A 12820-nucleotide genomic window follows, 5' to 3' on the forward strand; every position below is an offset into this window, starting at 1 on the left:
TCTTTTCTTTTTCTTTCTCTTTTGGATCATATCCTGGAAGCACAAGAAGTGCCTTCAAATATTCAATACCTATTTATGATTTTAAGCTACTACATACCCAGCCTGGAGCAAAAGTCATACTCCTTGATTATAGTAACAGCTAAATAATCAACTAATGGTAGAGTGTAACTCACACAGCATATTACTTTAGTTTTTGAGTGGTCACAATACAAGCAACAAACTTACTCTCAGAGTAAATTACAATTCAGTGTAATGGCGTATGGCCCATAGTGTCTTGGAAAAGTTAATCAACATAATCAAAAATCTTCTCTCAATGCAATTCTTCTCTCGTCTACGCAATTACAGATAAGTACCTTAAACAATTTTTAACATCAGATATAACTTTTACCAACTCCCTCCCAAATCCCTGCTCTCTACTTCAAAAAGTTCTTTGTTAAAAAAAAAAAAGTGTAAAAATTTGGACTTCTAGCAATATGCAACTGGATCAGACATTAACACCCATTTCTTAATGTGCCCGATTTTAACTTTCACAATTTTTTCTTTCAAAGGTGTAGCATTACAATGGCTAACATAACACTCACAGTAATTTATATCATAAACACAGATGATCTGTCACAGAGCAATCTTTGCATAACACTTCCTAGAGAAAATCCTGATCTATTTGATCTATTTTAAAAAGTGTGAATTACATATGCTCGCTTGCTTAAAATAGGTTGTGTAAAAATTAATGTGTTTATTTAGCAGAGTGGAAAGTTACTGTTTATTATTTAAAATGCAATTAGAGGCATCCTCTAGAAAGTATATGGAAGAGGAACTGTTGTCAGGTTTGCTAATCAGGAGCTTAATTGTGTTGTCTGGAAAACAGATATTCGAGAAAATGAGCAGTGTATTATATATATGTGGAAACATTTTATATATGTGTGTATATATATATGCACATAACTCATGTTCATATAGTACATCTCTGTCTTCCTGTGGTAACTATACCACAAACTTACTAATGAATACACTAAATTTCTTTGTTAGAGTATAAATACTCTGGCTTTAAAATATAGAAGATGTGTCTGTCTTCCACACTCAGTAACCCCCTGCTTTGGGGCTTCTAGAGCTGTAGTACTCCACTCTCATCCTCACATCTCAGAGACTCTGGCTACCTGGCATTAACATATGCCTGAGTGCTCTAATTTGCAAGCTGGATGTTTGCTACTCATGCACAATAAGACTCCTGTCCACCTGTATGTGAATCCCTGCAGAAACAGGACATAAACATATGACACCTCTCTGCCTTTTTTAGGGCACTGTAAATACAAGTGCACTGTGCTGTAAGTTCTTTTCTTTTTATCTTCTGGAAGAGATCAATCTTTAATCAAGCCATAATTCACAGAAGTGCATACCAAATCCTCCACTCAAACTCTATGCAGAAAGTGTCCTATATCTATCCTTTACCCGTACCTTATCAAGTTACTGTTGAAGTCCATTGAAAGGATTCCATTAATCTTGTGTTTGATCCATGTGTTTTGTCTTTCACTAGGAAGCTGCAAAGAAAAAGGGCAATGAATACTTTTAAGGAAAAGCACAGCCTTTGTAAAGAACAGGTCATCACAGACTGTTAGATTAAAAAACGTTTTAGGCACCAAACCTCGTACTGCACAGTCAGTTTTCTTTACTCACAACACTAACAGGGAATTACGTGCCTGTGTAGGAAAGTAGATGCCTAGACACATTTGAGAGTCAGTGAAATTCGACTGGCTTTTAAAGGAAATGGAACTGAGAATTAAAAATAAATAACAAGCTATGGCCTCAGAACACCACACTCACAGACATATTCCTCCTTTTTTTTACCACAGGGTTTGTGTTTTGGGCTCCTGCCTTTTGACCAAAGAGTATTCTTTCTCATATCTAGAAGTCTGATGTATAAATTGATTGAATTCATTTGAGTGACTAAATGTGGGCATCTACAATGTAGTTGTATGCAAGTCCCTCTTGACTTCCTTTGTACTCAGAGGAGGTCAATAAAAGCAATGTTGTTTCTAGTATAAGTCATCCTATCTTAAAGTAAATACTAATATTTAGTCAGAGGAATCGCACCACTACTCACTGAGTGCAAGTATTAGCATTGCCCAGATATAGACATGGGTGTTCAAAATGTCCCTCCTTGTCTCCAGCTGCCACTCCAGAAGGTTCTGTACCATATGGGCCAACAAAAACATTTCAGGCACATAGGGAACCCCCAAATGTGACATTTGCCCACCCTGTCACTGGTATCTCCAAGCACTCCAGGGCACCAGACACATGTCTTTTGGCAACTGAATCAATCCCTAAAATGCAATTTATTTCACCTGACTTTAAACATGTACAAGCAGGTGTCTGAAACCCAACTAATTGTCTAGATTCCATAATAGTCAACAGAAAGCCTGACTTTCCCTGACACACTTTGACAGAGGCCAGGAAGGAATGCGCCTGTAAATAAGCAATGGGAACTGAACTGCAGAGGAAAGCAATGGTGTATTTCATGATATTTCACAGATATAGTACCAAAGAAAAATAAATTATTAGAATACTTGCTTGTACTTAGCATCTGAGAAGACTGTGATTGAACTGGGCATGACATTGTGTACTTTTAAAATTCATGCAACATCATCCAGGCACTGAAAACAGAGACGTCAAGGGGCAGGCATTTTTGTATTGCATTAGTTAACTTACAGTTTACACCGTGCGAAACAGTTTTCCCTTCACCTTGTTGAAAGCTGAAGAGGCCATTTTAATGAGGAAAGGACAGAAACCAAAGGCATAAAAGCCCCTTTGCTAGGGCAACCTGATACATGCTGGGTTAATGCAACAGGGAAGCCAGAGCAGCACTGTAGAAAAACTCTCCTCCCCCAAATTTCATTCAGATCTGAAGCATGCATAAGTAATATAGAGAATGACAGTGTGTTGGAAAGCTTGCCACCAGAAACAAAAACAGTTTACTCAGGAATGTACTTAGAAAAGCACAATAAGTTAAATTCCTAGAGGGGAGACAACTAACTTAAGACATGCAAATGTTAGGTGACTATTGCTGAAGTACAAGCTTATGATGATTTAGACTGAACTGACTAGTACTTGGGATATAATAACCTCCCTCTTCATTGATAATAAGCTTTCAATAAATGATTTTTACATGATTGAAGTTTTATGGGCATCTTCTGCCATAAATCACAAACCATTGGTTTATGCTGCAGTCAAAAGCTACGTAAACATAACAAAAGTAGTTTGTATTCTGCTAGACCAAACTTAGGTTAAATATAACTACTTAAGTTTCTGTTGGGCCTTTGGCAGCAGTATAAGCTCATATTTCAGCTTTCTGTGCCCAAGTTCTTTTTTATAGAATGGAGATAATACTTCATCCATTTGTTAAGCTAGCAATTTTATATGGCCCAGCAGTAGTAATAAGTGAGATCTTAGACTGTTCCAGTTATTTGAGATACATTAATTTACTGTCAGATTAAATAAAAAAAAGTAACAAATCGATATACATTGCATGGGGGATGAGTAAATTGCTCATGACTTCATTGGCCAAGCTTCCTGTTATAAAACAAAGGAGATTCCTGTCATATGCTTAATGTTTCTCTAGTCATCAGTTCCCACCTTGCTTGTGTTCAGCCTTGTACTGTGTTTTCACTTCCCAAATTGCAATATTACTAAAACCTACTTGACTATATTTAAATGTCCTTGTCATGGAGGAATCAATGCGAAATTGGTTTCTGTCGGGTTTTAACTATTTCCTTGAAAAATTCTCCATGTCTGATGTCTGTTTTCTGTGTCACAGTATCATTCATGCCTTTGTTTTACACTGTCCTGCATCTTTGTTTGCAGTACTCCACCCGTTGTAATCAAGAGTTTGGCTTAATGTAAATGTCTCTGTATTTATATGTGCAAGTAACATAACTTCTTGATACACCACTTCGAAAATATAGGCTTATGTGGAAAAATATGTCCAATCCATTTACTCTGTCTAGCTGTCACTAAGTTCCCAAATCATTCAGTCTTTCTACCTAATGCAACAAAATATAGTTGATACAGCCTGAGCTGTCTTCAAGAACATAAACACAGAGATATCATTTGTTTTTTAAATGTAAAAAGGGAAAATAAAAAAAAAAAAAAAAAAAAAAAAAGTAAGAAGAGAAAAAGAGAGACAATAGCATGTGATGTCATTATTTAAACAAAACAGAGTTTGCTCACACAGAATGATGTTCTTTTGTTCTCACTCAGGCCCAAGTAAATTACTGTTTTCTTAGTCTTCTTTAATGACATTATATATGGCAATGAGTAGTCTTCTGTATTTATACAATTGAACAGTGCAAATACAATGAGATCCAATCTCCACAAATTACAGAATTATCAATTGTCATAAAAACATAATTTAGTAAATTCAGATCACCCGTGTCTGCCTATATTGCTATGGTTTTATTCTCGTACTTTAGCATATTTCTGTGTTTGTTTGAAGGTTTACCCATAGATTTAGTATGTGAATTTTCCCTCTGTTGCAAAAATGAATGTTTTTAAACCGATGTATGTTTACCTCTATCACAAACAGGTAGCTTAATGAAGATTGAGACGTGACACCAGATTCTTTATTTCTTTACCCAGAACCTCCTCAAAAGGGCCAGGCTGATTTTAAAAAGCTGAGTACTGCTTTTTTTCCCTCCCTGCAATATAGTTTGGGAAATGTCATGGGTATTTCAAATGATCTTTGCAAACCTAACAGTGTCACGGACTTTACTCTGGTGTCAGTGAAATAAGAGCACAGATCCATTACTCTTTAGTTAGGGGATCACAATGAGGTGTCTGGGGCCAAGCATTTCTCTGCTTCTCTTACGTTGTCTTCTGAAGATTAAAATAAGGGAGATCGTGAATTGCTGATGGGTATGCTAGGAATCACAGTGTGCTTAGCTTTTCAAATGATGGATAAGATATGCTCTAGCTGGAAAAAAAAATCCATAAAAGAATTAATTGCCAAATGTATAGAGAAATAATTTTATCTTTTTGCCACACAGAGACCCATGCACATACAACTCCACTTAAGGAATTAAATACTTGATAGTTCAGGATTAGTCATTTTCCAATCTCTGTTGCCTCCCTTTGTGAAGCTCTTTGGGGACTATACAGTGCCTCTTGCACAAAATTAATAATTTCCAGACTTTGCAATTTGTCAGTAATTACAGATCAGTTTGTAAGTTCCTTGGGGCAGGGATCAAGAACTGTGGCCTTCTCTGGGAAAATGCACAGGAAACACTTGGCTGCAGAGATAAATAATAAATACAAATGGTCATAAATAATAAATACTAGTAAATGCCAATGTTTGGGGGCAGTTATTTACCTTATGTAAAACCACATAGCTTCTGCCAACTATAGTAGGGTGACATCAGTTTGCAGAACAGTAAGAACTTTATCCCAAAAGGAACCCATTTCACGTAGCGAACCTGCTCTACTTATCAACTACATGTGCATACAACAGTTCAAATAGAGTAAACTGATTAGTTTTCTTGGTAGGAATATTGAGGACGTATAGATATATGTCAGCCTACATTGCTTGGTCTAACGACCATGATTTACTCCTTAATTCCAATATTATAGAAATATAGCCTTTGATGTCTTAGGTTGCATGTACCCATGTGTCAAAACCATCTCCAAATTCCTGCTATGTGATGACAAACTCACTGGACAGCTCTCTGTACATTCTTCAAATTCTCCAAGCACCCATGGTTCTGCATCTGAAGATGTTAAAGACTGTGCTGCTCAGATTTTGCAGTAATGATGTACAGAAGTGCAGCAGTTATTAACCCTCCGAATGCTGTCAAACACATTATTATTGCCCTTTGTCTTTTTTGCAGTGTCACTAACTGGAAGAGCATGCAAAGACTTGAAAGGGATTAATGGCTCACTTCCTCTATAGTTTACCTAACAGTGGAAGACTATTATTGATCCAGGATATGACAGGAAGAAAGTCTTAAACCCACTTTAAGCAAACAAAGTGCCTTGCACTCTTCAAAGGCTGATTTAAACCCTTTTTTAAATTAAAGAAAGTTTCATATGGATTGATACGTATATTTCTGTTTTCAAACCCAGGTGATTTGAAACAGCCATGGTATTAAACTCAGAAATTGAAGTTCATAACGGAATTCCTGACATGAAGCCTTTCTTTGAATGGTTTGAGGGACACTGCCGTAATAAGGGTAGCTTCCCTGTAATTTTGAACACTTTTTCAAAATTTCTTTCATCTGGGATTTAGTTCCGGTGGCCTATCTACATTTTCCAAATCATTGTAAAGATTAATGATGCCAAAAAAATTGTGAGCAAGCTCTTCAACGGCTATAAATCAAAACTGCTTCACTGAATAAATTGTTTTAATGGCACTACTCTAATTTGAATAAGGCAAAGCTTTGTTCTTAGGGTAGTGCTGGGAGTTTCCATTTGACATGATCTGGTCTCTTCATGACTAAGCTAGATTGGTCAACCTGATTCTAGAAATCTGTGTGTGGGTAACTGAATTTAGCACTGATGGTTTGTATTGAGGTTTGATAATCATGCATCCATCTGTAAAACAAATTTCACATGGTGAGTCTTCACTTATATGTCCTACTTTGTGCAAAACAATTCAGAAAGGTAGTAGGACTGTTGGGCAACAGTCTGAAGTGAACAAAAAGAATAATCAAAGGTCTTGAGAATATAAACAGTGAAGAAAGATTGAAGAAATCCTTACTTCTTAGTTTAGAAGAAGAAAGACTGACAGTAGACATAAACACACCTGGAATATAAGAGGTGATATAAAGGACATAACTCTCAGCCATGTCTGCTCTGGTTAGGACAAACATTGGACATCAAAAAACTGGTGAAGGGTAGAGACAGTGAAGTATTGGAATACTCATGTGTAATCATAATTGTGAGAGCATCTGAACCTTTTCAACTATTGGTTTTATGCAGTGGATATTTACTCTCTGTGTCAAACAGAATAAAAAGCAGTATATGACACTGACATTGTATGTGTCATCTCCCCCTTTCTTTGCCAAGGGAAGGGAAGAGAAGGGGAAGGAAGGGAAGGGAAAGGAAGGGAAGAGAAGGGAAGGGAAGGGAAGGGAAGGGAAGGGAAGGGGAAAAGAGAAAAGAGATAACTTCTGGAAGAAAAATAACCTGTTTTATCAAATTCTCCTCAAAATGTTATAAGAACTACCTTAGAGATAAAGACACAAGAATTAGAACAAAAAAACATAACTCATATTTAAAATAAATCAGCTACTGATTTTTCCTTTCAAATATTCTCAACTATCTCAAATCACATGCTTTTAGAGTTCGTTATAGTTTGAACAGAAAACACATGCAGAGATTTTTTAAAATTAAAAAACAGAGAAAAATAGACTATCAAAATAAGCTTTGGGCTGAAAAAAAGTGAATTTCAGTAAAAGAACAGAAATTTAAAACTTACAGTGTAATGGTATCAATTATTTACTGCATAAACAAGAAATAATAAATATTTCAACACAAATCAACAAAAACATGACAAGGAGAAGACAGAATATTATTTTTTTCTTCCTTTGGGACTGACGTGTCAGACTAATCAATAAAAGCCCATTCTATTGTACACATTTTTTCACTAGTGGAAATGTGTGCATCTCTCTCTCTCTCTCAACTTTATTAATGAAAAAATATGTAATTTGATTACGTTGACTTAATCACACAAAAATATCAAAACATAGCATTGAGGAATTAGAGGTTTGACTGTGTCTTTTATTGAATCCTTGTCTGCCGGGCAGCATCAGCTGAACAGCCATTCATGGTACACTCCTTTGACGGGCTGCCTGTAGGTCCTGCCATATCTCCACATCTTATGGAAATACCCTCACTGATCTCCTATCAGCAGGGGGAAAATGCTCTTCAAAATTTTTTTCAGCATAGACATTATGACAGCACTAATTTAATTACATTTTTATGCATAATAATGTATCTTTACCAAATCTGAGGGTTGTGAAAGATTTCGTGTTCATACGGTACGAATACAAGAAAGAGAGAGAAAGATCCATCAGTTGGAAACCTGAGTTTAATTGCAAACCTAGAAAAAATTCTTAGAAGCTGTGCCGAAAGGATTTGGGAAAGCAGACAGAAATGTGTCCTACTCTTGGAAAGCTGGGAAAATAAACAGGCCAAATGGTTAAGAAGTCTCTTCTGCCTACATTATGGAGAAGGACACACATCCTAACTTTTGGGTCAGTCTTTTTTCTGTCTGAAAATTAGCCTCCTTAATTTTAATTGCAAACTCTTTCTTTTGTCTCTTGTGACCATGAATTTTGTGGATAAGTCAGACATTTCCTTTAATCAGCTCTACATTTCTTTTTATCCTCTACCCTCACAGATTCGCCATACCCTCTAAAATAACAGCTGCAGATACTATTGACCTGAATCCAATATTTATGCACAGCTCCTGCAATGAGCCATTTAGCACATCATTTCTCACAATCCCCAAGTGGAAGGTCTGTGCATTACAGCTGATCTTATACAGTCCCAATTACATGGAGTTGCACCGTTAAGTATCTGTCCTATATGGATATTAAGGTGAAGGATATTTTTTAGGTATGCTTTGCTCATTTTTCAAGAGGCATTGTCACTTGCAAAGCAGCTTTGATACAGATTCACTTGAGAGCAAAATTGGGCCTTGGCAAAGCTTGTCATCCATACTTAAGGAAACATGACTTATAAATAAGCCACAGAACAAACACATGTACTGCAAAAAATTCAATCAGCACAAGAAAAACAGAAATCCAGATCAGAGAAAAGTATCATCACAAAGAAGGTTTCTCACCACCTAAGCCAGACTCTGCAAATGTAGAACCCTTGGTAAGGGGAAAACTTCACCTAACATCAGAGTCGAGACAAGTGGACAGATAAATACTGTGCTAAAAGTAGCAACATCTCTTCCTGAATTGCATCAAAAGCCTCCATGAGATGTAAACATAATAATAAATATGACTATTAAATTAAAGTGAGAAGGGGGGAAGAGGGAGGAGTGAATCTCAAGTAGAGCAATTAAGCTAAATAAACTCCAGCCCAGCTGAATGTCAGGGTACCCGGATGAAAACGCACATACCAGATGAAAAGACATGTAATGAAGTCATTGATTGCAGTTTGTCAGCCAAGCCACAGATCTCGTAAAGGTGAAAAGCTAAAAACATCCCACACCAAAGTAACCTATTACATTACAGAGGAGGCAAATATTAAAGCTACTTAACAAATGTATTACACATCAAGGCCAGCAGCCAGCACAAGGTATCATTAGGCACCCTTAGAAGGAATGATGGGACTAGAGAGTGTCAAAAATAGAAGGATCAACAGATAATGGATTATAATTATAGGTACCATGAGACCTCTATAGACTCCTCTGGGAAAACACAACTTGTAGTATGCAATAATTGTCATTATCCTGGGAAGAGTATAGGGAAGCGGTCAGGTTGTGTAGGAATGGGGTCAGGAAGGCCAAGGCGCAGCTGGAACTAAACTTGGCTAGGGATGCGAAGAATAATAAGAAGGGTTTCTACAGGTATATCAGCCGGAAAAGGATGGTTAAAGAAAGTGTACCCCCACTGATGAGCAAGACTGTCAGGCTGGTAACAGCAGATGAGGAGAAGGCTGAGGTACTCAATGACTTTTTTGCCTCAGTCTTCACTGGCAACCTCTCTCCTCACCCCTCCCAAGTCGATGGATGGCATGAGGGGGACCGGGAGGGCAAAACCCCTCCTGCTGTAGGAGAAGACCAGGTTCGTGACCACCTGAGGAACCTGAATGCACACAAGTCCATGGGACCTGATGAGATGCATCCCAGAGTCCTGAGGCAATTGGCCGATGTAGTCGCCAAGCCCCTCTCCATGATATTTGAAAAGTCATGGCAGTCAGGTGAAGTCCCTGGTGACTGGAAGAAGGGAAACGTTGTGCCCATTTTCAAAAAGGGGAGAAAGGAAGACCCCGGGAACTATCGACCTGTCAGCCTCACCTCTGTGCCTGGGAAGATCATGGAACAGATCCTCCTAGAAGCTATGCTAAGGCACATGGAGGCCAGGGAGATAATTCGAGATAGCCAGCATGGCTTCACCAAGGGCAAGTCCTGCCTGACGAACCTAGTGGCTTTCTATGATGGTGTGACGTCAACGGTGGACAGAGGGAAACCAATGGATGTCATCTATCTGGACTTCTGCAAGGCCTTTGACACGGTCCCCCACAACATCCTTCTCTCTAAATTGGAGAGCTATGGATTTGATGGATGGACTGTTCGGTGGATAAGGAACTGGCTGGATGGTCGCATCCAGAGGGTAGTGGTCAATGGCTCAATGTCCGGATGGAGATCAGTGACGAGTGGTGTCCCTCAGGGGTCCGTACTGGGACCGGTGCTCTTTAACATTTTCATCAATGACTTAGACAGCGAGATCGAGTGCACCCTCAGCAAGTTTGCGGATGACACCAAGCTGAGTGGTGAGGTTGACACACCAGAAGGAAGGGATGTCATCCAAAGAGACCTGGACAGGCTGGAGAGGTGGGCCTGTGTGAACCTCATGAGGTTCAACAAGGCCAAGTGCAAGGTCCTGCACCTGGGTTGGGGTAACCCCCAGTATCAATACAGGCGGGGGAAAGAAAGGATCGAGAGCAGCCCTGCCGAGAGGGACCTGGGGGTACTGATGGATGAAAAGCTAGACATGAGCCGGCAATGTGCGCTGGCAGGCCAGAAGGCCAACCGTACTCTGGGCTGCATCGGGAGAAGCGTGGCCAGCAGGTCGAGGGAGGTGATTCTGCCCCTCTACTCAGCTCTGGTGAGACCTCACCTAGAGTACTACGTCCAGCTCTGGAGCCCTCAGCACAAGAAGGACATGGAACTGTTGGAACGGGTCCAGAGGAGGGCTACAAAAATGATCCGAGGGCTGGAGCACCTCTCCTATGAGGACAGGCTGAGAGAGTTGGGCTTGTTCAGTCTGGAGAAAAGGAGGCTACGGGGAGACCTGATTGCGGCCTTCCAGTACCTAAAGGGGGCCTATAGGAAAGATGGGGAACGTCTTTTTCATAGGGCCAGCTGTGTTAGGACAAGGGGAAATGGTTTTAAACTAGAACAGGGTAGGTTCAGGCTAGAGGTAAGGAAGAAATTTTTTACAATGAGAGTGGTAAAACACTGGAACAGGTTGCCCAGAGAGGTAGTGGAGGCCCCATCCCTGGGAACATTCAAGGCCAGGTTGGATGGGGCTCTGAGCAACCTGATCTAGTTAGTAGTGTCCCTGCTCACTGCAGGGGGGTTGGACTAGATGACCTCTAGTGGTCCCTTCCAACCCTAAACATTCTATGATTCTATGATTCTATGAAATATACTTTCGTGATTGGATTTGCCAGTGCTGCTCCCTGTTCTATATTCTTCTTTCTCTTCTGTATCTGTAAGGTGCCAGAATTCACTACTACTGCCACACAGCCAAGCAACTTTATACCTGTATTTTCTAAAGAACCTTGCTGATACTAAATCCGTGTTTTATTTAAACCATATCTTTAACCAGTTTATTCAATGTTATTTGTATAATCCCCCCCCCCTAATCTGTGATAGCATTCTATGTCCTACCAATGCTGGACAAGAAGATAGCCCTGCCCTGAAAACTTTGATAACTAAGACACGAGGTAATAAACAGTTTTCAGCAGAGAGAAGAACAAAAGGAAATTGGGTAAGAGCATTCATTGCCTCATTACCTAGTCTCCACATAACAGAGCTGTAGCCCTTGACGGTTATGTTGTAGGCCATATAGCAAAAGACATTTTAATAATCAAAATACATTGACTTGGGAAGCGTTTACAGGGAACCTCCCCCAGTTTGAAAGTGAAGTCAGTTATATTGTGTTCTTTGTAACACATATGACTTAGGAAAGAGGTACAAAGGGGGCTGCTTCCTAAGGAATACATTCTCCAGAGAAGTTCTATGGCTAGGGCACCTGATTTTGGAGGAGAGCAGAAAAACAGTAGGGGATCTTCATGCCAGAGCATACAGGGTAAGCTAGAAAGGTCTGTTGGGTACTGTCTGAAGACAGAAAGGTTTCTCAGAGGTTAGGAGTCCTGGCTGGCTGTGCTGGGCTTCCTTTGAATAGACACAGAGGAAGACTGACCTCATCTAGACCATGGAAAATGTACACCCCTGCAGTAGGATATCAGTGACTGAATATAGGCATCTAGTGTCCTCTTAGATACTCCTGACTTCCATACACTGTACCAGAAAGACACAAGTGACTCTGTTATGAGTTCTGTACATATTTGTCAGCCCCACAGAAATTTTTTTGATACCCATAACAGTATCAAATAACACAAGATGACTATGCTTCAGCAACCAAATCCAGTCACTTATGTCTGATATTAAAAGCCCAATTCTAGAATGTGATGTATCCAACCCATTTTAGATGTCTACCTTAAGATGAGTTGAATGAGGAATAAACAGGAAATTCAAAATGAAACATATATATATAAAAATATAAAATATTATCATATTAATATTATAATGTATATGGCTTGAGTTTCACAGGGAAACCTCAGCTACTGTTTTATGCACATTTTAAGCTCTTTTGAAAATATTAATTTAGATTTAATGAAAATGTGATGTGAATTTCTTTTTTTCATTTTCAAAGCAGACATATTTTTAAACTTGTTTTCTAGGAAAATAAAACCTATATGATCAGCCTGTGTGTTATCTGTTTGTCATTCCCTTGTCCTCCAAATATCTTTAAAACTTAATTTTCAACTTCAGCCATCTGTGAGTGAGGGAAAAGGTCTCAAAGCTATT

The sequence above is a fragment of the Egretta garzetta genome, unplaced genomic scaffold (genome assembly GCF_000687185.1).
Source record: "Egretta garzetta isolate BGI_Z169 unplaced genomic scaffold, ASM68718v1 scaffold167, whole genome shotgun sequence".
NCBI lineage: Eukaryota > Metazoa > Chordata > Aves > Pelecaniformes > Ardeidae > Egretta > Egretta garzetta.